Genomic DNA, 26,844 nt, shown 5'->3' with positions numbered 1-26,844 from the left:
AAAAAATCTTAAATTTTTAAAGTATAATTATTAAAAGGCTATTCACTACTTAGAGGCTCAAATTATTTTTAAATTATGAAGAAGTTCCAAAATAATATTTTGGATTCAATATTATCAAACTGTACTCTCATTTCAAAGGCAAGTGGTTTGAGTCCACCAGTTACTTTGTGGAAGAATTATGAGCAATCTCCTACAACGCAATTTAAAACCTCTGAAAACCTACTTCAGGGTTAGCTTTGAATTGGTTATGACTTAATAGCAATATTTTAGATTTTATTTTTTTCAATTTTTTAGTTTATTATAAAATTCGTTTACAATCTCAAAACAGAAAACATTAATATTTTTTGGTTTCTCTTAAATGTTAAAACATGTTGTTAAAATGCAACTATTCTATGACAGGGAAGTATGAGAAAAAAGAAAGAACTTTTTTGTTTGTTTGTTTGTTTGTTTTTTGAAAGAACTTCTATAGATCAGCAGGTCATAGTGGCATAGTGTGCAGCTAGTTGTGCTGGTAACCTAAATACAATGTCTCTGATGGATTGAATCCACTAGTCACTCAGCGAGGGAGAGGCAGGCTATCTCTTCCATGAGATTTCTAGTCTCCAAAAGCCTGAATACCTGTCGGAGAGTTGACTATGAATCATTTCTCAATCCCATAGCCCTCAGGACTGTTTTTAATTGTTTATGGTCAAATATTCTTCTAGGTCATATAGCCCTGGTCTGTCCACTTGCTGTACAGGGGTAACTTGTGGCTGCTGTGAAGCTGAACACTGTGACACAGATGTGTCAAATGCAATAATGGTTACCCATGGTGGACAGTGTTTGGTGGAGCTCTCCGATTAAAACAAGCCTGGAAGCATGAGTGGCATCCACTTCCAAAATAGCTTGCTTCTGGAAACCCTATGAACTTGGAGAAGTGATAGAAGTTATATAAGTGTTCAGGTCTTTTGTTCAATGGTCACTATGAGTTGCCTATGACTCGACAACACTTAAAAACAACAAAACAACCACCACCATGACGTAAATTCCTACTCATAGAGTTGCTATAGAACAGAGAACTGCCCTATAGTGTTTCAAAGGCTGTTACCTTAATGGAAACAGAAAAACTGCTACGTCTTTCACTCATGGCATATCTGGTAGGTTGAATGGCTAATTGATCTTTCAGTTAGCAGCCATGTACTGTACACTATCAGGAATCCAGAAGTGAAGAGTAAGAGTTCTGTATAATATCACATAAATGTTTTCCATTTGTGTCATTAATACCTTCAGATGAGAGTAGAGTTCTATTTATGGTATGTAACTCATTATATTCAAATTCAAGCTTGATATTGCAACACTGAAAGAAGCCATGGGCAAAATCTTTAATGATGCAGAAAGCATCAAAAGAAGATGGAAGGACTACACAGAGTCACTATACCAAAAAGAATTAGCTGACAGAACTATTTCAGGAAGTAGTATATGACCAAGAACCAATGGTAATAAAGGAAGAAGTTCAGGCTTCTCTGAAGGAAATTGGGGGGAGGATAAATGGCCCCAGGAATTGATGGAATACTAATTAACGTATTTCAACGAACAAATGCAGCCCTAGATGTGCTCACCAGGCTGTGCCAAAAAATCTGGAGGGCAGCTACCTGGCCAACTGACTGGAGGACATACATATTTATCCCATTCCTATAAAAGGTGATTGAACAGAATGTGGGAATTATCAAACAAAATTATTAATACCACATGCAAACAAAATCTTGCTGAAGATTATTCCCAAACAACTAGAACAATACAATGACAGAGAACTGCCAGACATACAAGCTAGGTTCAGAAGTGGCCATGGTACTTTGCAGATGTCAGATGGATCTTCTAAAAGCAGTAGAAGGATTTCTATCTGTGTTTCATCATCTGTGCAAAGGCATTTGACTGTGTGGATCACAACAAACTGTGGTTAACACTGAGAAGAATGGGAATCCCAGAATACTTGATTATGCTTATGTGAAACCTAAACCAATACTGAGAATCTGTTTTCCAAATAGAACAAGAGAACACTGAATGATTCAAAAATCAAGGAATAAGTGAATCTGGGGTCTAGCCTTTCTCTATATCTTTTCCATCTACATGCTGAACAGATCATGCAATAGGCTGAACTTTATGAAGAAGAATGTGATACTGGGATTGGAAGAAGACTCATCAATAACCTGTGTTGTGCAGATGACACATCTTGCTTGCTAAAACTATGGAGAACTTGAGGTGTTTGCTGTCTCAACATCAGGGAAACAAAAATCTTCACCACCAGGTCAATGTTATGTGCTCATGAGTCGCCTGGGACTCAGAGCAATTCTATGTACAATAACTAAACTCTGTCCTATCCTGGGTCAATCTCTGTCTCCTACACACCTCTCTGTATGACCCCAGTCATTGTGTCAATCCATCTCATCCAAGGTCTTCCTCTCCTGCATTGTCCCTCCACCCTTCCAAGCATGGTGTTCTTCTCAAAGGACTCACCCCTACTGGCAATGTGATCAAAGTATGTTAGATGGAGCTTCAAAAGAAGTAGCCTGATATCACCCTCTCTAGAACAGATTTGTTTGTTCTCTTGGCAGTCCATGTATGTTCAGTATTCTTCTCCAGCACCACAACTAAAAGGCTTCTTCTGTCAGTTCTTCTGTCATCCTTATTCAGTGTCCAGCTTTCCGATACATAGCACATAATTGTGAAGACCACGGCCTGGATCAGGCACAACTTAGTCTCTAGACTGGCACCTTAGCATTTCATCACTCTGGAGAGGTAACTGACAGCAGATTTTCCTAATGCAATTCATTTTTTCATTTCTTGGCTTTTGATTCCAAGAGTGTTTATTGTAGACTCGAGCAAGCTGAAATTATTGACAATTTCAATCACTTCTCCATCTCTCATGCTGCTGCCAATTGGTCCAGTTGTGAGAATCTTTATCTTCCTGAGGTTGAGCTTCAATCCATATTGAAGACTGCAGTCATTGACTTTTTTTTGCAGAAGGTGCTTCAGGTTCTCCTCAGTTTCAGTGAGCAAGGTAGGTTGTGTCATCTGCATAACACAAGTTATTGTTGATGAGTCTTCCCTCCAATTTGATGTCACATTCTTCCTCATAAAGACTAGCCTACCGAATGATCTGTTGGGCATGTAGATTGAAAAATGGAGACAGAATGCATCTCTGACATATTCCTTTCCTGATTTTAAACCATGCAGTGTTTCCTTACCCTGTTTGGATGACTGCCTCCTGGTCCAAGTATAGGTTTCACATGAGCACAATCAGGGTTCTGGAATTCCCATTCTTCTCAAGAACACCCACAGTTTGTTGTGATCCACACAGTCAAATGTCTTTGCATATGCAATGAAACACAGATAGACTTTCTTCTAGTACTCTCTGCTTTCAGCTAAGATCCATCTGACATTGGCAATGATGTCCCTAGTGCCATGACCTCTTACACTTGATCTTAGCCAAAAGGCCGAGAAGCGATGCCATGACCTCTTATAAACCCAGCTTGTATTTCTAATAAGTCTTTGTTGATGTACTGTGTCAGTAGTTTTTGGATAATCTTCAGCAAGATTTTGCTTTGGTTTGATATTAGTGATATTGTTTGATAACTTCCACACTCTGTCAGATCACCCTTTTTTTTTGGAATGAGAATAAATATGGGTCTCTTCCAATCCACTGGCCAGATGGCTATGCTCCAGATTTCTTGGCATAATTTGGTGAGCACATCCAGGGCAGCATCTATTTGCTGAAATATGTCAAATGGTAGTCCATCAATTTCTGAGGCCTTGTTTTTTGCCAATTCCTTCAGAGCAGCTTGAATTTCCTCCTTCATCACTATTGCCTCTTGGCAAAAGCTGTTTCATGAAATTCTTCTGTGTCAGCTGATTCTTTTTAGTACAGTGACTCTGTGCACTCCCTCCATCTTCCTTTGATGCATCCTGGTTCATTCAATATACTGCCCATAGCATCTTTAAGTATTGCAACTCAATAGGCAACAACATGTTAGAAGAAGATTTAAGTTGTTAATGATTTCATCTTGCTCTGACCCACATAATTGACACCCTTGACAATAGCAGTCAGGAAATCAAAAGACAAGCTGCATTGGGAAAATCTGCTTTCAGGGATCTCTCTAGAGTACTAAAGAGCAACAATGTTAGTCTAGAGACCAAGATGTCATGCTTATTGACACTTTGGCCAGGGTCTTCTCAATTGCTTATTATGCATCTGAGAGCTGGACTATGACTAAAGATGACAGAAGAAGAATCAATGCCTTTGAGTTGTGTTGTTGGAGAAGACTATTAAGCACACCATTGAACTACCAAGAGAATATACATGTCTATTCTGGAGAAGGTGAAACTATGATGCTTCTTAGAGGCAAAGATTTTTCAGCTCCATCTCATAAACTTTAGAAATGCTGTCAGAAGGGTTAGTCTTTGGAGAAAGACATCATGCTTGGGAGGGTAAAAGGCCAGTGCAGAAGAGGAAGACCCTGAATAAGATGGATTTTTACCAAGGCAATGGGGTCAGGTGTGTCAGAAATTATGACATTGACTCAGAACAAATTTATTCATAGGGTCACTAAGAGTAGTTGTAGTCAATATAACAGCACATAACAACAACTTATTATAAACAGCTGTCCTGTGTAATGATTTGGGAAATGACCAACCAATATATAAAGTTTAGAAAATGATATTTAATATGGATATGGCCTTTGTGTATGCATTTTTTTCTTCTATGTAAAATATCAGAAGGAATAAAAAATTACACATAATAGTAATAAAAAAATGAACCAACTGATCATTTTGAGGCATTCTTTTATCCTTCTTTCTTCATTCATCAAACCCTTATGTCCTCCTTTCTTTTCCCCTCCTTGCCTTTCATTTTCAAAGACAGAGCTGGTTCTAGAGATGGGAATGCAGGGGAAGTATTTTTAGATTGTGGCTCTTTTGACTTTATCTCTCCTTGGATGTTCTGGGACCATCACCATCAGTGGCTGTCATCTGGTAGAGGCTTCTGGGATCTCCTTTTTGTTATTCAGCCACCCGGTCGGCTTGGAATTCCAAGTAAGAGAATGTGACACACACACACACAACACTAAAGACCCCAGTAGCATTCTGCTCTCTATGACTCTGGTTCACTACTCTTTCTAAACATATCTTGGTCTTCATTTCCATTTGGGCTCTGTTTTTAGTTTCAACAAGCCATGCTTCCCATTTTCTTCTTTAGAACTCATTGATTTGAGATTCTAAATCTCTAGCAGACTGACCAGACCAGATGCAATTTGAATGACTCATGAGATTGTGGAAGAAGAAAACAAGGTGGTTGTTGTTGTTGTTTGTTAGGTGTCATCAAGTCAACTATAAGATATAGTGACCCTATGAACAACTGATTTGAACCCTTGCCTTATCCTGCATTCAAGCACATCATTATAGCCATCTTCTCCGGGATCTTCCTCTTTCTTTCTTCTCTCTCTACTTTCCCTAGCAAAAGATCTTTCCAAGGGAAAAAACGAGGAGTGGTATACAAATAAGTTTGGGAATATAACCAGTCACAAGCTGTCGCTCTGTTCCCATGTGTAACCTCCTATAACCTGACTTTGTAACTTTGTTGTATAGCTTTTGGCTCTGAAATGAGTAAACAAAATTGGCAAATCCTGAGCTTTCTTTACAAGTTGACTTTCAGTTTAGGTTCTGAGATAATTTCCTTAGGGGACGTTTACGCCATTCCTTTTGCGCACGTAAACAATTAATTCCATTTATCAGTCTTGCCATTGGTATGGCTTTTAATATGGGGTCAAATATTTTGAATCTGAGGCTTCTTCTCTATTATCTAGCTGAAACTTTTGTTCCTCTGAGCCTGAAGCCCTACCTTGGGCTTGTCAGATTTTTATTCTCTGCTCATAAAATATCAGACATGCTTGAAGCCCTGTAGTCTCCTGATGTCACATACCTGTCTATTTTTTGTTGAGTTTTTATAAAAAAATCTTTAATTTTATGCTGGTTTACTTATAAAGTTCATGTACATTATTAATTTTTAATAAGTAGTTTCTGTCATTGTATACTTTTGTGATCAGTGGAACTGTAGTCTCCATAAAAATACAACATTATCCTTAGAGCCTGGGAATAGGTTAGGTTACATGACACAGGGGCATGAAAAGTTCTAAAAAGAATTAAGATTGCTAATAAGCTAATTTCAAAAAAGGGAGATTGTTCTGGATTATCCAGGTAGGCCTAATGTATTGTTAATAGGTGGAAACTTAGAGTGATCTGTGTAAAATAGATAAAACTTTGTCTTATCTTTTATCTTACCCTGTGCCATTCTCTCAGTCTCTGCTGTGCTTAAACTCATTGCTACAGACACTGTGTCAATGCATCTAATGGAAGGACTCCTCTCCTTTGCTAACCTTTTACTATTCCAATCATGATGTATTTTTCCAAGGTCTAGTACCTCGTGATGACATGTCCACAATATGTAAGATAGCATTTCACTATCCTTGCCTCTCTGGAGCATTCAGGCTGCACTTCATCCAAAACATACATGTTTATGCTTTTGTCAACCCATGGTATGTTCAATATTCTTCACTAATACCACAACTCAAATACATCAATTCGTCTTTGGTCTTCATATTTATTGTCCAATTTAACACGCATATGAACTAATTGAAAATACCATGACTTGGGCCACCAAAAGTTCACTGCTGTCAAGTCAATTCCCACGTAGGGCCACTTTCCATTGTATTTCCAAGACTATAAATTTGTATGGGAGGCGATGTCCCATCCTTTCCCCTTGGAGTGGCTGGTGGATTTGAACCGGCGATCTTTTAGTTAGACCAATTCGTACAGAAGCATCAGAGAGATGTAGTGTGAAATATATTTGACTAGGCATTGCTAGTCTGAGAAATGGATGAAAAAGAAGCAAGCTAAAGAATTTCTACTTTATTCTAGAATCTGGTAATGGTCAGATTCTTTCCTTAAGCCTTCAGAAGGACAGAAGGAATATATACAACTTTAAAGTTCAATGAGGCCCATTTCTCATTTCTGTAAGATAATAAACTTGTACTGTTATAAGATACTAACTAGTGGTAATTTGTTACACCAGTAATAGAAGAGTAATTCATTGCACATATCCTTCCATCTTTACTATTTGTGTTTGACCTTTAGTGATCCCGTTAAGAACATTCTTTTTTTTTTTTTTTTGGTCCCCATTATTGAAGAGACTGTATAGGTTAATAGTCTTGAAAGTCCTCATTTCCTTTGAAGAGACCACCAAACAGAACCCAAGAGTTAAGAACCTTAAGAATCCCATTTAACCATATAACATCTAGAGATACCAATCCATCTAGCACCAGCTCCCCTGTTCTATGACCTTGGACAAATGACTCAGCCTCTTTAAGACCTAATTTATTCATCAGTAAAATTAATAGTATTCCTCAGGGGACTGACCTGATGGTTAAAGGATAATATCATGAAAGTGCTTGGCACAGAATAAGCTTTCCATACATATTACTTATTCTACCTCTTGTTACTAAGATGTAGATCATTATTTTTCAAAAAACATATAAATTCAACCAAAAGACTTTGATGAGCTGCCATGGCAAACCAAGTATATTGTACTCGATGTTTGCAAGAACCACTCGAGCTTGCGGATGATGGAATATAAAACTGTGAGACTATATCCTTGATAGCCCGGAGACCAAACTTCAGAAGAATAGGAAAACATTTATTATTTCTTTTTCAACCTAGAAACTTGAAAATGCATTGTGTGTTGAAAGATGTGGTTTTGAATTCCGGTTTGATACTTAAATAGCTCAAAGAATTGAATAAAACACTTAAATTATTGAATTTTTTGGTTTCTTACCTGTAAGATGGGTTGAATGAAAAACATTTTGCAAATTTCTGTAAAGATTATGTGTATGTGAAAGCTGGATACTGAGTAAGGAAGACTGAAGAAGAATGGATGACTTGGCTTTGTGGTGTTGATGAAGAATGTTGAATGAATATACCATGAACTTCCAAAAAGCACAAACGTGCCTTGGAAGAAATACAACCAGAGTGCTGCTTAGAAGCTAGCATGGTGAGACATTATCCCACACACTGAAGAGACACATCATGCTAGGTAGAGAGTAAATGAAGAAGAGGACGATTTGAAGAAGGTGGATGGACACAGTGTCTGCTGCAATGGGCTATTTGTAGGTCAGAGGCACAGCAGAGACTGAGGGCAGCAGAGGATCCGACAGGGTTTCATTCTCTTATGTATGGGGTCACTAGGAGTCAAATCCAAATAGACAGCACATACAACAAAATAAAGATTAAGTGAAACGAAGTATATAAACAGTTTAGCACACTTGGTACAAAATATGTGATTGATAAATTACAGTTTTGCAATTCATTTTGTTTTCTCCATTTGCACTCTTCCTAATGTTGTTGTTGTTGTTACGTGCCATCAAATCAACTACAACCTGTAGTGACTCTGAACCTTGCCCTAACTGGAGCCAATCTTACCATCTCTTCCCCCACTGCCACAGTAACTGTGTCTGTCAATCTATCTCATCCAGGACCTTCCTCTTCTGTGCTGACCTCCCCTTCCAAGCATGATATCCTTCTCCAAGGATTGGCCTCTTCTGACAACATGCTCAAAATATGTGAGATGGAGTTTCAAAATCCTTTTCTCAAAGGAGTGATTTGGTTTCACTCTGTTCAGGACAGACCTGTTAATTCTTTTGGCATCCCATGGCATGTTCAATATTCTGCTCCAGTATCACAACTCAAAGGCATCAATTCTTCTGTCATCCTTAGTCATTGTCCAGCTCTCAGATGCATAGCAAGCAGTTGAAAAGACCTTGGCGTGAATCAGTCACATCTTAATCTCTAAACTGGTATTGTTGCTCTTTAGCACTTTAGAGGGATCCTTGGCAGAAGATTTTCCCAATGCAACTCATCATCTAGTTTCCTGACTGATGTTTCCAAGGGTGTTGATGGTGTATCTGAGCAAGATGAAATCATTAACAACTTCAATCTTTTTTCCATCTATCATGATGAGAATTTTTGTTTTCCTGATGCAATCAATATTGGAGGCTGTCACTCTTGATTTTCTACAGCAAATGCTTTAAATCCTTCCCCAATACCTGGAAAAAACAAATGAGCTTAATGATAAAGTGAAACATAAAATTCTCCCTGAAGTTCTAAATTTAGTTTCAAGTTCACAATACTCCTAATGCAACAAAGAGCCTGAGATTCGACGCAAATATGTTCTAAAAAATGTTACTATCTGTAGTAGTTGACTCTCCTCTTACACAGCATGTTGAAATCACTTAGTCTCTGACATAGTCCTAAAACTGGTAAAGCAGTTTTGATAATGCCTACTAAGTAGTCACCTAGATGGATTAGAAGGGGTTCCAAGGCCTGGAAAACGTAGCCTTTGATTGGTGAAAAATCCACTGCCACTGGGTCAGTTCTGAGTCATGGTGACCCTCTATCAGGTTTTCAGAGGCTCTAAATCTTTATGGGAGAAGACCTCACATCCTTCTCCCTCAGAGCCAAGGGTATGGTGGTTTCTGATTGTCAACCTTTTGTCAGCCTGACATGTAAGTCACTGTGTCACTGGGACACCTCTGATTGATTACGGATGTGTGTGTATATATCTCTATTCTAGAATTATGTAAGTATAGGACGTTTCATTCAAGCAACTCATTCAATCCAGTTTATACAACCTTCAAACAATTCATTCAAGCAGTATCAATGTTTCCTTAATAAACATACAGATGTGGAGAACTGTATTTTCCTTTTTTTTTTTTTTCTCACCTTCATCTAAGTTTTGGTAATAAAGTCGTTCCTTCAGAAGCTAGTTGAGGAGAAGAAACTAATAATTAAGATTTGATATGGAGTGGAGCAATCAAGGCTTGATTTATAGCTGTGCATCACTCATTAAGGTGTTCTTTTCCAATGTCAATCATTTCTTTATGATGACACAGTATGCTCTCTTCCTCAGAAAAACAAAGAACAATTTAGATAAAGGGCTGGGATCAGAGTGGGAGTTTGAAGAAACATTCTGCTGAGGCAGAATATGTGTGAATGTGTGTGACGTCAGAAAAAGCAGGAAGTAAATGAGTGGAACTTGTCCCTTACTGAAAGTGCTTCAAAGAACTGTTATTGTTTACCATTGAGTCAGAACAGACCCATAGCTGACCCTCCAGCGCGTCTTCAGAGGCGGTTTTAATAGCCTGGGAGGAGACAGTCCACTTTGTCCCACCAAGCAGGTGCTGGATTTGAACTGGGAGCCTTCAGGATTACAACACAGTTTCTTACCACTAGGCCATCAGAGCTCCCTGAGGAATCCCAAATTCCTTTCAACATGAGGGATTAATCTTTTTTTTTTTAAATTTTATTATTTTTGTGTGCGTGTACCGTCAAATCAGATCTGACTGGTACAGGAGGATATTGTCCCTCCTTCCCCGGCAGAGCATCTGGTGGATTCGAACCGTGCGCCTCTGGGATTATAGTTGCAGCTCCTTGCCACTAGGCCACCAGAGCTCCCCTGAGGGATTAATCTTCTGAGCTCCTATCTTGGTACTTGCATGGAGTTGTACTTTAAAAAAGGGAGCTTAGGTTTGAGGAGAAAGTAGACTAAAAAAATGTGCTATGTAACTTCCCCCTGAGACCGCAAGATGGAAGCTCCTGACCAAAACCAGTCCTGCTAAACTGGTGTCATCAGAACCAGCCCACTGGCTGCTAGGAAAAATTTAATGTCTTTTGATATTTTCCAAGATATAAATCCTAGGTCTGTACCTTAAAAGAGCCTATAAAACAGTGTCCTTATTTTGGCCTTATAATTAAGTAATAATAGAAGGGCTGCACTGTTTTACAAGGCCATATTCTAGTTCCTGAGTGGGTAAGAGACACGGTTGCTTGCCAAGAATTGTAATTTATTCTGACGAGCAGCCGCCACCCCTTCTCCTGCCCCTTAGCTTGATGAGAGAAACAGGTCTAACATTCCCTCAAAGAGTTAAAATAAAGATATTTTAGTTCATGTGGGTTTAAAAAAAAAACTGTGGCGGGGGGTGAAGGAAGAAGAGGGGGCCGTTGATTAGAACAAAAAGTTGGGTTTGCTATTAGAGCGGGTCTTTCGGTAATTTTGAAGAGAAATTCTGAGGTTAGAGAAGGAAAGATCTTTTGATTATTATCTCTTTTGATGGCGCAGGCTGCCGGGATTTGTGTTGCTAAACCAAAGGCTGCAATTCTCAGGTTGATAGAATCTGCTAGCTGCTCTGCTGAAGAAAAATGAGCATTTTCTAACCATGCTATGTCCAGCTTCAGAAAGCCCACTGGAGGGTGAGCTGCAAGTCTGTTTTGACTCCAACGCAGTGAGTGACAAAGTGAAGACCAGGTGGGAGCCATCCAGTCCACTCCTGGCCTCTCACATACCAAGGAGTTTTGGGAAGGTGTACCATCTCACATAAAGAAAAGTGAAATGTGTTTTCATTTTTCCCACATAAAAATAATTTTTCAAGTATGGTTTGGTTTCCAGACAGTTTTAAGAGCTAAAACGGGTGAGGTGAGTGAGGCATGGCAGTTATATTTAAACGTGCAAAAATTGCCATAATTTGGGTGACTTTCAAGGATTGGATATTTGATATCAGCTTCTTTTCAGATCAATAGTTTAATTTAAAAAATATTCACATTCTGTACAGTCAGCATACAACTAACTTACAAAATGAGATGTTAGAAAAGCATTTGTTTCCAGAAAATATGTTCCCAAAGGCCCACATTTTAGTAAGCAGTGACTTTGGAAGACCTGCTCCAAGCAATTAAATCTATGCTATTTAACAAAGCCCAGGAGCAATCTCGACTTTTTGCTAACTATTAGGGGGAAAAAAGAGATTTTTCTTAAAAACTTACTTCTCTTACTCTATTTCTGAAAATTATTCTTTCTTTCAGCATTGCTTTGCATTATAGAGATGTAAGGTAAAATGATTCTTAAGTGAACTCAAGTTTACAGTAAAAGAAAAAAAAAATAAAATAAAAGAACCAGCCATCATTTGTACCCTTTCCCCTGGAAAGAGAGACAAGGTTACTTAAAACCACAAAAAGGCAAAGTGTAGCGATTGGCTGAGTTCTTCTGGCCCTTCAGAAATTATGTACATTTTCCCAATAGTCTTTTCATTGCCAAAAAGCACAATCTTAAGCCATGCACATTTTTCTCATTTGGGACAAAAGTACATAATTGAAATGCTTCCAAAAGCAAAAAATTTGATTGCAACTTTGAAAGGGAATTTCAGACAAAGTCAGTAAATCTAAGAATATATGGAAATGATACGAAAATGTCTTGTTGATAGAGTTCAGATAATGAAAAATTCCTTTTTACTGAGCAACCATAGCCTAATTTCATTCCATGTTTTTTTAAATATTAGTTATCTGTTGTTGTGTATGAAATCATCCCTTTAAATATGAATGAGAAATTATCTTTCACAGTTTTGAGTTAGCTGGGCATTTCCTTTGCTGGTTTCCCCGGGCTCATTCATTCTACCCAGCTGTCCCAGCTGAGCCTCTTTCTCCAAGTCATCTCTCCTCGTGGAATCCTCCATGCTGCCGGGGCAATCTCAGGGCAGCGTTCCAACAAGCTCAAGATAGAAGCTGTAAGGCCTCATAAGGACTTAGGCTCTGGAACTCGGCCACATCACTTCTACCACATTCATTCTTTTGGCCATAACAAGTTACAAAGCTAGTCCAGACTCAAAGTGGTAGGGAGGAGACACATCCGCTGTGTTTCTGAAGATGTGGATAGAAGGTGTCAGCCAAGATTTATGGATAGAGCCCCAAAGACCCCACTCCTCTTTGGACTGTATCCTTGGGTACTGCATGACTGGTCCTCTGTCTCTTTAAAGTGAAATCATCACTAAGGGTCTGAGGGCAGCAGTGCAGGCTTTCACCCACAGGTGCTTGGGGAAATAGACTACCTCTGCATAAAAGGACTTAACATAAGAGGCAAAACCATATTGCAACGGAGCATATACTGAAATCAAAGGAATTCTTGGCAAATAGGCTGTTTTAACCAAAATCCTATGGTTTGAATACCCCAGCAGGCTTAAGGGAGAAAGATGGGTCGTTTCCTTCCATTATGGATGATAGCCTGGTGGAGGGATGAGTGTGAACCTCAACAACAGTGAGAGTTTTTTACAGAATAATTGGGTAAGTTGTGTCAGACACAAGATTGGCTCAGGATAGAACAGGGTTCAAGCTGTTATACATAGGGTCACTATGAATCACACATGACTCAATGGCACATAACAACAACTACAACAAATATTCTAAATGTTTAGGAATTTTACTAAAAAGTTTATGATCACATCAAGCAGAATGCAGCCTTTCCTTAGTTTATTAGGTTCTTTTGGATTTTTTCTCATTTTCTCCCTTAATCTTCAAGAAAAAACAAAGTTCTTCTCCTTGTCTTATGCAGATAAACTCCAGTCATATTGCGGATACTATGGTTATCAGAACCACAAGTGCATTTACTAATAAACTTTTTGAATAAGAACAGATTTTGCTATGAAACAATCACCATAATGAGCGAATAAAAAATAAATGATCAAAAAGACAATCTCCATAACTAGTGAATAAAATAAGTGAATGAAAAAATACCTTCACAGTTCAAGAAACACTGATCCCCCTTCCACAGTAAGGAGCTGACGTCTATGTTCTGTTTCATTCACTGTGACTCCTTTTGGCATTAATATTATAAGACAAAATTAAGCTAGGGATTGTTCTTGTTGTTCGGCGTCATCAAGTCAAGTATGATTTATAGCAACACTATGAACAGCCAACTTGAAGCTTGCCCTGTCCTGTGCCATCCTTATCATCTTTTAGACTCTAGAGCCCATTGCTGAAGTCACAGAATCAGTCCATCTCATTGGGGATCTTCCCCTCCTTCGCTGACCCTCTGTCATTCCAAGAATGATGTCCCTTTCCCAGGAATAGCCTCCCCTAACTACATGTCCAAAGTATGAAAGATGATGGTTCATCATCCTTGCATTCTGGCTGCATCCTTTCCAGAACATATTTGTTGTTCTGTTGGCAGTTTATGGGGTATTCAGTCTTCTTCTCCAGCACCACATCGCAAAGGCATCAATTCTCCCTCTGTTATCTTTATTCATTTTTTTAACTCTCTGATCTTCCTTTAAAACACAATACTGCCTCTCATCCAGTAATTTGTCTGTATGCCCAGACTCTCCCATTGTCTTACAGAAACCAATCCACACTTCAGTTTTGTCAGAAGCTCCAGCTGACTTCTTCTCAGCCTAGCCCATGACCTTTCCTCATGAAACCACAGGTAAATCAGAGGCTGTTAGTCTTAAATTCCTGTAAAGACTGAATCTTCAAAGCTAGTAGTAGACCATCTAAAGTGCAGCTATTGGTCTCTTCCTGTCCAAAACAAAGAAAGATGAAGAATACTAAAGATGCATGGAAAAAATTGTCCAAAGGATTGACCACATGGACCTCAGTCTTATTGGCCCTAACACCAGAAGAACTAGTTGGTGCCTGGCTAGTGTTACCAGCCTCTCAGACTGTGAACACAATAAAAGGTCCTAGATAGAATGGGGTTTAGGAAAGATGGCATGAGACAAAGCTCAAAATCATTTAAAAAACCCTAATCAGGCTTAATGGTCCGATAGAGACTGATGAGGCTCTGTGATTGTGACCCTTAATCACCCTTCAAGCCTAGAATGGAAACCACTTTCAGCCCTACCATAGACAGACTTATAAAGTGACCAGTAACTCTAGAGAAGGATACACTTAGGATAACCAACTACATAAATTCAAGGAGCAGCTGTTACCCACACGTAATATTCAGAAGACAGACAGATAAATAGAAACAGGACACACTAAGATTACATTGTGAGGATCGCAATCAATGTTGGCAATCAATGCAAACAAAATGCATATACATTATTGAATGGAAAACCAATTTTCTTTTTAAATGTCCCACAAGTCACAATAACATGTTAAAAAAAAAGCCCAATATAAACTCTTGAACTTCCTGCTTCTCCATCACAAAAGTATTTATATCTGTTACCCAAGGTACTTCCTCCTGCCACTGCTGCACAGTTTCAGAAGTGCCTTTCTTACAGTTCAACCTTTCTGCCACCTGGTCTAATGAGCCAATCAACCTCTGTCTCTGTAGTTTGTTTCACCCATTATCTCCTTCCTTCTGGAACTTACAGCTTCTTTTCCCCTCAGTTATCTTTCTTTTGTTCTTGTTCTTGTTTTTGTTGTTGTTGTGTGCCATTGAGTCGCCTGTGACTCATAACAACCCTATGTTCAAGAGCCCTAAACGCTGCTCTGTCTGTGTCAGCCTCGCTGCCTCCAACAAACTCATTCCCACCACCCCAGTCACAGAATGGATCCATCTCATTGAGGGTCTTCCACTCCTGCGCCACCCCTTCCCTCTGCCAAACATGCTGTCCCTCTCCAAGGACAAGTCCCTCCTTGCAACATGCTCAAAGTATGTTAAAAGAAGCTTCAGAATCCTTGACTCCGAGGAGCATTCTGGTTTCACCCTCTCCAGGACAAACCTGTTTGTTCTCCTAGCAGTCTATGGTATACTCAACACTCTTCTCCAGCACCACAGCTCAAAGGCATCAATTCTCTTTCTATCATCGCTAGTCACTGTCCAACTCTCTGATGCATATCACATAATTGTGAAAACTATAGCCCGGATCAGGCTCACCTTATTCTCCAGCCTGACATCGTTGCTCTTCAGTACTCTTGAGAGGTCCCTGACAACTGACTTTCCCAATACAATTAATTTCTTGATTTCCTGGCTGCTGGTACCAAGAGTGTTGACTGTGGAGCCAAGCAAACTAAAACTGTTAACTATCTCAATCTCTACACCATCCATAGTGATGCTGCCAATTGGCCCAGTGCTGAGAATCTTTGTTTTCTTTATGCACAGCTTCGATCCATATTGAAAGCTGCAGTCCTTGGTCTTTCTCTTACTTAGCATTATTCTAAGTATGGTTCTCTTGTCTTGCGTCTGCAGCCAAACTTCCATAGTTGGTAATCCAGAGTTACCTTAGTGACTGATTTGGTTTTTTGTTGTTAGCATCCTTTCTTCCTTCTCTGGGCAGCAATAACTGGTTTCCTTTAAAGGAAACATTTTTGTCTCACTCTCTATGGCCTAAACCTTCCTTGGCCCATGCATCTATTTACACAGACAATGTGGATTGATTCAAAGGTTGACAAGGGTCCCAAGTCAGGTCAATAAGAGTCACCCAGACTCCCTTTGAGTAGCTTCATCACTAAGAAGGAGACTTTCTTTTCCAAAGGCTTGGAATGTGGTGGCACACAGTACCAACGCTGTAACTGGCTTCCTGCCAACACCAAGGGACAGCACAGCTGAGAAGGGAGCTGAAAATACAGAGGAGTTGAAAACTGAAGAGGGAACTGGATATTGGTGATATCATTTGTGCAACTGAATCCAGCTGTGAATAAAACAGAAACACATTTGAATACTTTAGTTACAAGAGTCAATAGATTGCCTTTTTACCTAGGTCATCTGCATAGGTAATCTGAACTATATTACATTCCCTTCCATTTGAAAGCAAAAATGCTCATCACTGGTTCCAATTTCTCACTTCTCAATCACTTCACAAAACACTGACATACAGTTTCCAGTCTCACCACATCATTGAAAGTGCTGCCACTAAGTTAACGTCCTACTTGTCAGGGTTTGGTTGTCTTTTCTGCAGGATTTAAAACTATTGGCCGTATGGTTAAAATGGCAAACCTTATATTACATATATTTACCACATTAAAACTTAAAAAAAATAGGCCTTTATTGATACATCCCTGGAATTCCTTGATTACATTCTTGGTTGGTTTTCCTCTTACAATCTCTGCATTTTCTTTTCTCATTCTTTCCTCAAACCTTAAATCCTACGGCAACCAAAGTTTCATGCTCATGACACTCTCTAGATCTTCATTTCCTGCATCAATATAACTGTCAAGTTTATAATTTTATAATCATCATAAGAAGTCTTTTGGTAATGCTTGGAAAGGTGGAAGGGAAGCCCCTCAGTGAGATGGATTGACAGTGAGATGGTGAGCTGTGTCAGAGATGATGAGGCCGGCTGGCACAGCATAGAACAGTGTTCAGATCCGCTGGTCACAGGGTGGTTGTGAATCGTAGGTGACTTGATGGCACTTTACTACAACAGTACCAGTAACTCAAATGGGCAGCTCTGCTGGAACAGTCCACAGGGAGTTACACTGATAAATCAAAGGCAGTGCCTCTCTGGCTCCAAGGAAGAAAGATGTGCTTTCTCTTTTCATGTGGTTTACCTGAAGTCTCACTAGAAAATCCACCAGGAGTAAATTCCAACTGGACAGGAATGAGTTTTGAGTTTTTAACTGACATAAATATTAATGGTTTAAACTCACCTACTAGTACTATGGAAATAAAATCTAGATACCTGCTTCTGTTACAGCCGAGGAAAGGCTATAGAGTAGTTCCTATCTCTTCAGCTCCCTGTCATTTCTTAAACTGTAGATATGACTAAGTGCTATTACTTTTCCTCACCTAAACATCTATCTATATATTATAAAATTATAAAATATATCTTTCACAAATACCATCTACTTCTTAAACAAACCCAACTTGGACTTTTCTCGTGTGTGTTTTTTTCTCTTTTCCCCTGCTATGTTCCTGTATTTATTATCTCAAGGAGCAATACCACTGACACCATAATTTTATAAGTTATTTGTCTCCAGTATCCCTCCTCTCATGTGCACACATGTTCTCCATTAGCAATCAACAATAACAACACTTTAAATATTGTTGTTGTTATGTGCCATTTGTGACTCATAACGACCCTATGTACAACAGCCCTAAACCCTGCTCTCTCCTGTGCCAATCTCATTGCCTCTGACACACCCATCCCGATTACCCCAGTCACTGAATCAATCCACCTCATACAGGGTCTCCCCCTCCTGCGCCATCCCTCCACTCTGCCCAGCACGATGTCCCTCTCCAAAGACCTGTCTCTCCTTACAACATGTCCAAAATATGTCAGATGAAGCCCCAGAATCCTTGCCTCCAAGGAGCAGCCTGGTTTAACCCTCTCTAGGATGTATCTATTTGTTTTCTTGGCAGTCCATGGTACATTCAGTACTCTTCTCCAGTACCACAGCTCAAAGGCGTCAATTCTCCTTCTATCCTCCCTAGTCATTGTCCAACTCTCTGATGCATAACAAGTGATTGCAAAAGCCATGGCCTGTATCAGACGCACCTTAGTCTCCAGAGAGACACCGTTGCTCTTGAGTACTAACTTTTGTATTTTTATGTGTGATAAGTCACCTCATAAGCATAAAGCTTTGAAATTACAATCATTGTAATTGTTCATGAATTTGCAAATTAGGCATGGCTTAGTAGGGAAGACTCATTTCTGCTTCATGTACCATCAGTTGGATTGGAGCTGGAGACATTCCCAAGATGGCTCACTCGGGTGGTTGGCAAGCTGGTGTTAATTGTGACTGAACCAAAGGGTTCTTCTCTACAGGCTTCTCTGACTGTTGCGTAGTTCCCTAACAGTATGATCTTGGGTTCCCAAAAGGAATACCCCAAGAGATAGAAAGTGAAAGCTGTCAATTTCCTAAGGTCTAGTTACAGAAACGGGCTCACTTTCACTGTTACCACATTCTACTGGGCAAGCAGTCATTGGACCTAAATCCAAGAAAAGGGACATAGTACCCACGCATCATTTTATCAGTGGGAAAGGTGCCGAATAATCACGGGGCTCTGTTATGAAACTACCACAGATCTCTCCTACATCACCACCACTTTTGAACCCAAACCTACTCCAATCAATTCTGACTCATGATAGGTCAGGGTTCAGAGCTGTTGTGCACAGGGTTGCTATGCATCTCAGAGAACTCAATAGCACATAACAACAACTATCCAATTCCAAGATTTGAGGAGTTGCTCAATGCCCAACACACATGTATTTCTAACTGGTAAAAAAATTATTAATATATAAGTGGATGAGATTTTTTTTTCCTTTGAATATATGAGTATGATTTTGGCAAACAACTTAAAAGTTGCTAGGGCATAGATACTTAGTAAATGGTTTCAGGTATATACTGAACTGAGTAAGACATAGCAGACCTGCCCCATAAGGCTTTCAAGACTGTAAGTATTTTTGGAATAGATTGCCTCATCTTTCTCTTGCAGAGCAGTGTATGGATTCATGCAGTTGACCTTTCAGTTAGTAGCCACAAGGTCACCAGGGACTCTTAACTTCGCCTACAGTTTTATCATGTTCCTGAACTATTGTCGCAATCTATTAAGTAATAGATGTCACAACCTATTAACTCATCTCCTATTCTCAAATCTTATTCTTTTCTAGTTTTTTCCTCACACTGATATTTCTGAAATTGTTACTCACACTCTTAGATGACTTCCCATAATATGAATGATATTCAAAATTTTTCAGTATAGTACCACAGGTACCCGAGACACTCTGGGGTATTGCAGCAAGCTGACAGTGGTTTTGTGGAATATTAAAAATGCCCAAGACAAACAGAAGTATCTGCCAGACATTGTACAAAGTATTAGTTCAAACAGTTTATGCACTATTTCAACGTTAGATCGAGATACATTTTCTTTGATGATCTCATATCTTTGTGAAGCTTTGTTTGGGGTGATTTCTCAGAAAAGCAAGTAGTATATGGAGATCAATGTGGAACAAGGAATAAAAAATGGACTAAGGTTGACAGAAGAAGAATTCATGCCTTTAAGTTGTGGTGCTGGAGAAGAGTATTGAACATTACATTGACTACTAAGAGAACAGGTTTGTTCTACAGAGAGTAAAGCCAAGCTGCTCTTTGGAGGCAAGGATTTTGAAGCTCCATTTAACATACTTTGGACATGTTGCCAGCAGGGACTGGTCCCTGAAGAAATACATTATGTTTGGAAGGGTGGAGGGACTGTGCAGGAGAGGGAGACCCTGGATGAAATAGATTGATACAGTGATGCAGGAATGGGGGCAGGTATGTCAGAGACAGTAAGATTGGCTCATGATAGGTCAGGGTTCAGAGCTGTTGTGCATAGGGTTGCTATGCATCTCAGAGAACTCAATAGCATGTAACAACAAGTATCCAATTCCAAGATTTGAGGAGTTGCTCAATGCCCAACATACATGTATTTCTAACTGGTAAAAAATTATTAATATGTAAGATAAGTGGATGAGATTTGTTTTTCTTTCAATATATGAGTATGATTTTGGCAAGCAACTTAAAAGTTGCTAGGGCATAGATACTTAGTAAATTGTTTCAGGTATATACTGAACAGTTGACTATTTCTTTAGTCTCATTACTGTTGTGAAAAAAAAAAAACCCTACTAAATCACAAAGGACTTTATGACCTAAGAAAGTTTGGGATCATCATGTGTGTGGTGATGTTATTAAATGCCTTTGAGTTGACTACAACTTATAGTGACCCTATGAACAGATTGAGATTTTTTTCCTATCCTGTGCCATCCTCATGATTTTTGCTGTAGTCTATCCCTTACTTGCAGTCACTGTGTCAATCCATGTCTTTGAGAATATTCCTCTCTTTCGTTGACCTTGTGCACAATCTATGGCTTCTTGCCTTTTGATTAGGGTCACATATGGAATGTCTGGTGGGTTTTTAAGCTTTATTTTGGTCCACAAGTGTGTGTCAGCGGATTGGATTTGCCAGATGAACTGAGGGTCTCTGGTTTTATAGTCCAGCATTTGGGTGTACCTGAATTTAAATATGCATTAGTGCTTGGCTAAGTCTGCAGACTGATAGCTCTTATGAATTGGTGTAATGGTGCAAGATAGCTTCTCATGTCTGGTTTTTAAACCAGTTGGGCATGTCTGAATTTTAAAATGTTAATTGATTTGAGGATGAACATTCTTTTAAGTGGTACAGCAGTGGGCTGTCTATTTGCTGTACTGAAGTAACTTGGAGTTGCTGTGATGCTGAAGGTGACTGTGCTATAGGTGTGTCAAACACCATAATTGGCTACCCATGATGGGCAGTGTTTGGCGGAGCTCCCAGATTGATTCAGGTTTGGAAGCAGGACTGGCATTCACTTCCTAAACCACATGCTTCTGGAAACACTATGAACTTGGAGAAACGATGATAATTATAGAAAGGCTTCAAGCCGTGTGTGTGTGTGTGTGTATCTCATATCTATCTCTCTGTCTATCTACGATCTATCTTACTATCTATCTGTCTCTCTATCTGTCTATCTATCTATTTATCTATATCTATCTTTCGAGAGAAAGCCCTTGAATTTAAAAGTTGGTTGGGCCCAAGTGCCTAGTGTTATTTTATTTTGGAGGAACATTCTTCTAAGTTGTACAACACTCTTCTGACAAATTGCTGCACTAAGGTAATCTGGGTTTGCTGTAATGCTGATCCTTATACCATTGGGGGTTAAATGCTATAACGGCTGCCCATGGATGACAATGTTTGGTGAAGCTCCCAGTTTAAGACAGGTTTGCAAGCAGGAGTGGGATCCACTTCCTAAACCACAAGCCTCTAGAAATTCTATGGACTCAGAGAAACATCAATAATTATAGAAAGGCTTCAGGCCTTTTGTTCATAGGGTCACTATGAGTCATGCGATGACAATCAACAACCAAAACAACACACAAAATCTATACTTAGAACAAGAACCTGTTGTCAAATAAAGCAAAGGAACACGGCATGTTTTAAAATCAGGAAGAGTATGGGTCAGGGATGTATCCTTTTTTCATATCTATTCAATCTATATGTTGAGCAAATCATTTTTGAAGTTGGACTCTATAAAGAAAAATGTGGCATCAAATTAACAAGACTGGAGAAAGATTTATAAACAAACTACATTATGCAGTTGAAACAACCTTGCTTTCTGAAAGTGAGGAGAACATGGAACAGTTGCTGCAGATGATCAAATATGGATTATATCTCAGCTTCAAGTGAACATAGGTCTTCATCACAGGACCAATAGTCAACATTATTATAGATGAGGAAGGGATTGAAACTGTCAATGGCTTCATCTTGCTTGGATCAACAATCAATATTCTTGGTACTAACAGTCACGAAATCAGGAGACATGTTGCATTGTGCGAGTCTGCTGTCAAAGACCTCTCCAAAATTCTGCAGAGTGTTGGCTCAGTTTGAAGATTAAGGTGTGCCTGATTCAGGCCATGGTCTTCTCAAGCACCTGCTATGCAATAGAGAGCTGGATAATTAAGAAGTATGACAGTAGAGGAACTAAGAGTTGTAGTGCTGGAGAAAAGTATTGAAGATTTCAATTAGTATTGATTATGCCATGGACTGCCAAACATATGTCTTAGAAAAAGTACAGCCCTAGTCCTTGTTGGAGGCAAAGATAGCAAAGCTTCACCTTTCATAATTTAGACATGTTGCTAGAAGACGCTATTCTTTGGAAAGGGACATCATACTTGGAAAAATAGAAGGTCAGTAAAAAAGAGGAAGACCTCCAACAAGAAGAATTGACACAGTGACTGCAACGATACGCTCAAGAGTGTCTGATAATGAGGATGGTACAGGATAAGACAAGGTTCAGACTTGTTGTTTATAGGGTTGCTGTAAGCCATAGTTAACCCCATGACATCTAACAACAACAACATACCTTTCCCAGGGCCATGTCTTTGTCCTTGGACTGTCCTCTTCTGACAATATGCTTAATGTATATGAGACAAAATTTCACCATCCTTGTCTCTAAGCAGCATTCAGACTGCACTTTCTTCAAGACAGATTGGGGGTTTGCTGCAGAGTGTCAAGGACTGCAGCCTCCAATATGGATTGAGGCTCAATGTCAAGAAGACAAAGATTCTCACCACTGGACCAATTGGCAGCATCAGGATGGATGGTGAAGAGATTGAGATTGTACACAGCTTTAGTTTGCTTGGCTCCATAGTCAACAGTCTTGGCACCAGCAGCCAGGAAATTAAAAGGCGCATTGCCATGGGAAAGTCTGCTGTTAGTGACCCCTCCAAAGTACTGAAGAGCAATGGTGTCTCTCTGGAGACTAAGGTGCATCTGATACAGGCCATGGTCTTCGCAATCACTTGTTATGCATCAGAGAGTTGGACAATGACCAAGGAGGGTAGAAGGAGAATTGATGCCTTTGAGCTGTGGTGCTGGAGAAGAGTATTGAGCATTCCATGGACTGCAAGGAAAACAAACAGATTTGTCCTGGAAAGGGTTAAACCGAGTGGCTCCTTGGAGGCAAGGATTCTGAGGCTCCGTCTAACTTACTTTGGACATGTTGTGAGGAGAGACCAGTCCTTAGAGAGGGACATCATGCTTGGGAGGGTGGAGGGACAGCGCAGGAGAGGAAGGCCCTCTATGAGGTGGTTTGATTCAGTGACTGGGACAATTGGGATGGGAGTGTCAGAGACAGTGTGATTGGCACAGGACAGAGTGGAGTTTAGGGCTGTTGTACATAGGGTCGCTATGAGTCGCAGGCGACTCAATGGCACATAACAACAACAACAACACAGTATATGAAATATTCTTGACCAGTTCCACAATTCAAAGCCATTGATTCATTTTCAGTCTTTCTTATTTATTGTCCAAATGCATCTGAAGCAATTGAAAATGTTTGAGTAAGGTAGGAGACAGAAATTTAAAAAAACATTCTTTTTCTTAACCTGTCTCCTAGCCAGTGAGGTACCTACTGAAGAACGAAAACATAATAAGACCATCGATTTTCTTGATTTTGTCAGGGTTATACTTTCCAGTGCCTCCAATCCTGTTTCCTCTATCCTTGCCCCAAATGGCAACCCTTTCGGCTAAATTTACTCTTGCAGATTCTCATTCCCGTAATGCTTTGTGCTTCCTCTTCTCTAATCCAAGTTCCCACCACTCACTAGTTTTCACTGTAGAAAACTTGAACTCTAGAACTTCCTCAATATCTAATAACTCTTCTTTATTTTGAATTGCTTCATAGTGCATACTCTACACTTTAACTGAAACCAGTTACTTAAGCCCACAGTTTTTCCTGCAGCCTTCTTAAATGGAAGCTGCGCATTCTCTTACATTGTGAATATTCCCTTAAACATTCTTTTAGTCACTTACTTTTCCAGTCAGTACACATGGGATCTTTACTCCCTAGTCTTTATTAGAAATGCTTGCTTTATTAAGATTATTTCCATCAGGTTATATCCTTTCCCCTCGCTTCAGCCCCTTTGTTATGGAGTCTTGTGAACTTCACCCCTCTTTGTATATTCCTCCCCGCATCAATGACTTTACCCCTGGCTCATGGCTCATGGTCCTCTTCCCCACCCTGTCTCGTCTCCATCCTGAGTGACCTCAGTAACCACTTAAATGAATCATCGCACACCCAGACCTCTCAGTTCCTTTGTTTCCTCATCTCTGATTATGGATCTTCCTCTCTGTATCAGCCAGCTCCAGAGTCACATTCTAGTGAGTGTAGTTCAGCAACTGACTGCATCAGAATGGCTTAGGAGGCTGGATAAAATGCTGAATACAAGGCCACTTGCCAAGTACTACTCAATCAAACTGCAAAGATCCTGGAATCTAGATTTTAACAGCTCTCTCTCAGGATGCTTAACACTAAATGCATTCATTCCACTGCCTTCAGGTTGATCCCAACTAATGATGACACTCAAGTGGGTTGCTGAAGTTGTGAATCTTTATACAAGGAAGCTGCCCATCCTTTTCTTGCAGAGCAGCTGGTGTATTTGAACCCCCAGCCTTTCAGTTAGCAGCCCAACTGTCATGTACTAGACCTCCAAGACTCCTTAGTAGGCAAAGTGAATGTAGAGATCCACTGTTCTAAACTCGATTCTCATTAAAAAAACCAAAACCCAAAACAAAAATCTCCAATGAAACAAAAAACCCTCTTGTATTTTAATAATTAAGAAACCACACTTTCTAACAACAATCTTCTCTCTCCTGTATACTTTATCAACTGATCCCACTATTACTACTTTTGATATAATGACACTTTTCCCTTTTCATTCTTTCTCCTCATATGTTCCATCCTGCTTTTGTTTTCTTCTCTTTCTAACTTCTATTTTTAAAAAAATTATTATTATTGTGTATGTGTATGGTCAAATCAGATCTGACTGACACAGGAGGAGATTACCTCTCCTTCTCCAGCAGAGCATCTGGTGGATTCAAACCACGTACCTCTGGGATTGCAGTGCAGCTTCTTGCCACTAGGTCACCAGAGCTCCTTTCTAACTTCCATTTTAAAAACAATAATAATCCTCTACCAAACACTTATTGTGCTTACAGTTATAAGTTCTTGCATGTCTTCACATTCTCTTAATGATCACAAAAGTTGAGTGAGGTAAGTACTCATTTTTCCCCTCCATTTTCCTACAATTTTCTATGATCTTACCCATTTGTGATTTCTTTGCTTCCATGTGACAAAACTCCAGCTCAGGATTTGTCATGCAAGGCTTCAACCAGCCACTGAACACAGCAGGAAGGATTGAACAATATGAGTTCATGGTTACCTGGCTTGCTGGGCTCTGAATACCCTGTTTCTCCAGCTGCCCCATTCTCCTGCTCTCTGATACCACAGTGCATCCCTTTCTTTCAACAGAGAACTTTGCCTTCTATTTCATGTAAATGAAACTGTTAGACACAGTAGCCTGAACCGCTCACTATCAAGTCTGCAAAAACATCTGTATTGGCATCTATGCTGCTTTTATTTACTAGCTTGTTTAATAAGGGTTTGTTGAGTGCTTAGGATGTGACCATCTCTGTGATGTACTATTGTAAAAAGTCTCCTATTCATGATGTTCTGGTTTATGGGTCCTTCTTTCAGCTCACAGCCATGTATTGTTGATTATCTGCCCATTAGTCTCTTGTCTCTGCTGGCCCCTTTCATCAACATCCACAGATGCCCTCCTATACTATTAACAAAATCAAACCACTCTCTCCCTTAGTCTCACCTCCCTGTTCAGAGCTAAATTTCTAAAGTTGAAAAATGTCTACTTTCCTTTCTGTGCCGGTCACTTTCTGCTAGACTCTTGCCAGCTTTGTCTCTATCCCAACAACACGTCAGACACTGTTAGCACTAACGGTATCCATCACCTCTGGTCACTAAATCCATTGGACACTATGCAAAGGCGTTTGTGTGGATCATAACAAACTATGGCTGACTCTGAGAAGAATAGGAATACTAGAATACTTCATCATGCTAATGAGAAACCTATACTTGGGCCAAGAGGCAGTCGTCAGAACAGAGCAAGGAAACACTGCATGGTTCAAAACTGGGAAGGGTGTACACCAGGGATGTCTTCTGTCTCCATACCTTTTCAACTTGTATGCAGAACAGATTATCCAGGAGGCTGGGCTCTATGAGGAGAAATGTGGGGTCAAGATTGGTGGAAGATCTATCAACAATCTGCGATATGCAGATGACACAACCCTGCTTGCTGAAACTGAGGAGGACCTGAAACGCTTGCTGCAGAGGGTCAACGACTGCAACTTCCAATATGGATTGAGGCTCAATGTCAAGAAGACAAAGATTCTCACCACTGGGCCAATTGGCAGCATCAGGATGGATGGTGAAGAGATTGAGATTGTTCACAGCTTCAGTTTGCTTGGCTTCACAGTCAACAGTCTTGGCACCAGCAGCCAGGAAATTAGAAGACGTATTGCCACGGGAAAGTCTGCTGTTAGGGACCTCTCCAAAGTATTGAAGAGCAATGGTGTCTCTTTGGAGACCAAGGTGTGTCTGATAGAGGCCATGGTCTTTGCTATCACTTGTTATGCATCAGAGAGTTGGACAATGCCTAAGGAGGATAGAAGGAGAACTGATGCCTTTG

This window comes from Elephantulus edwardii, unplaced genomic scaffold (genome assembly GCF_000299155.1).
Source record: "Elephantulus edwardii isolate Elephantulus edwardi_28Jun2011 unplaced genomic scaffold, EleEdw1.0 scaffold00110, whole genome shotgun sequence".
In the NCBI taxonomy this organism is placed as follows: Eukaryota; Metazoa; Chordata; class Mammalia; order Macroscelidea; family Macroscelididae; genus Elephantulus; species Elephantulus edwardii.
Note: the sequence above shows the minus strand (reverse complement) of the source record.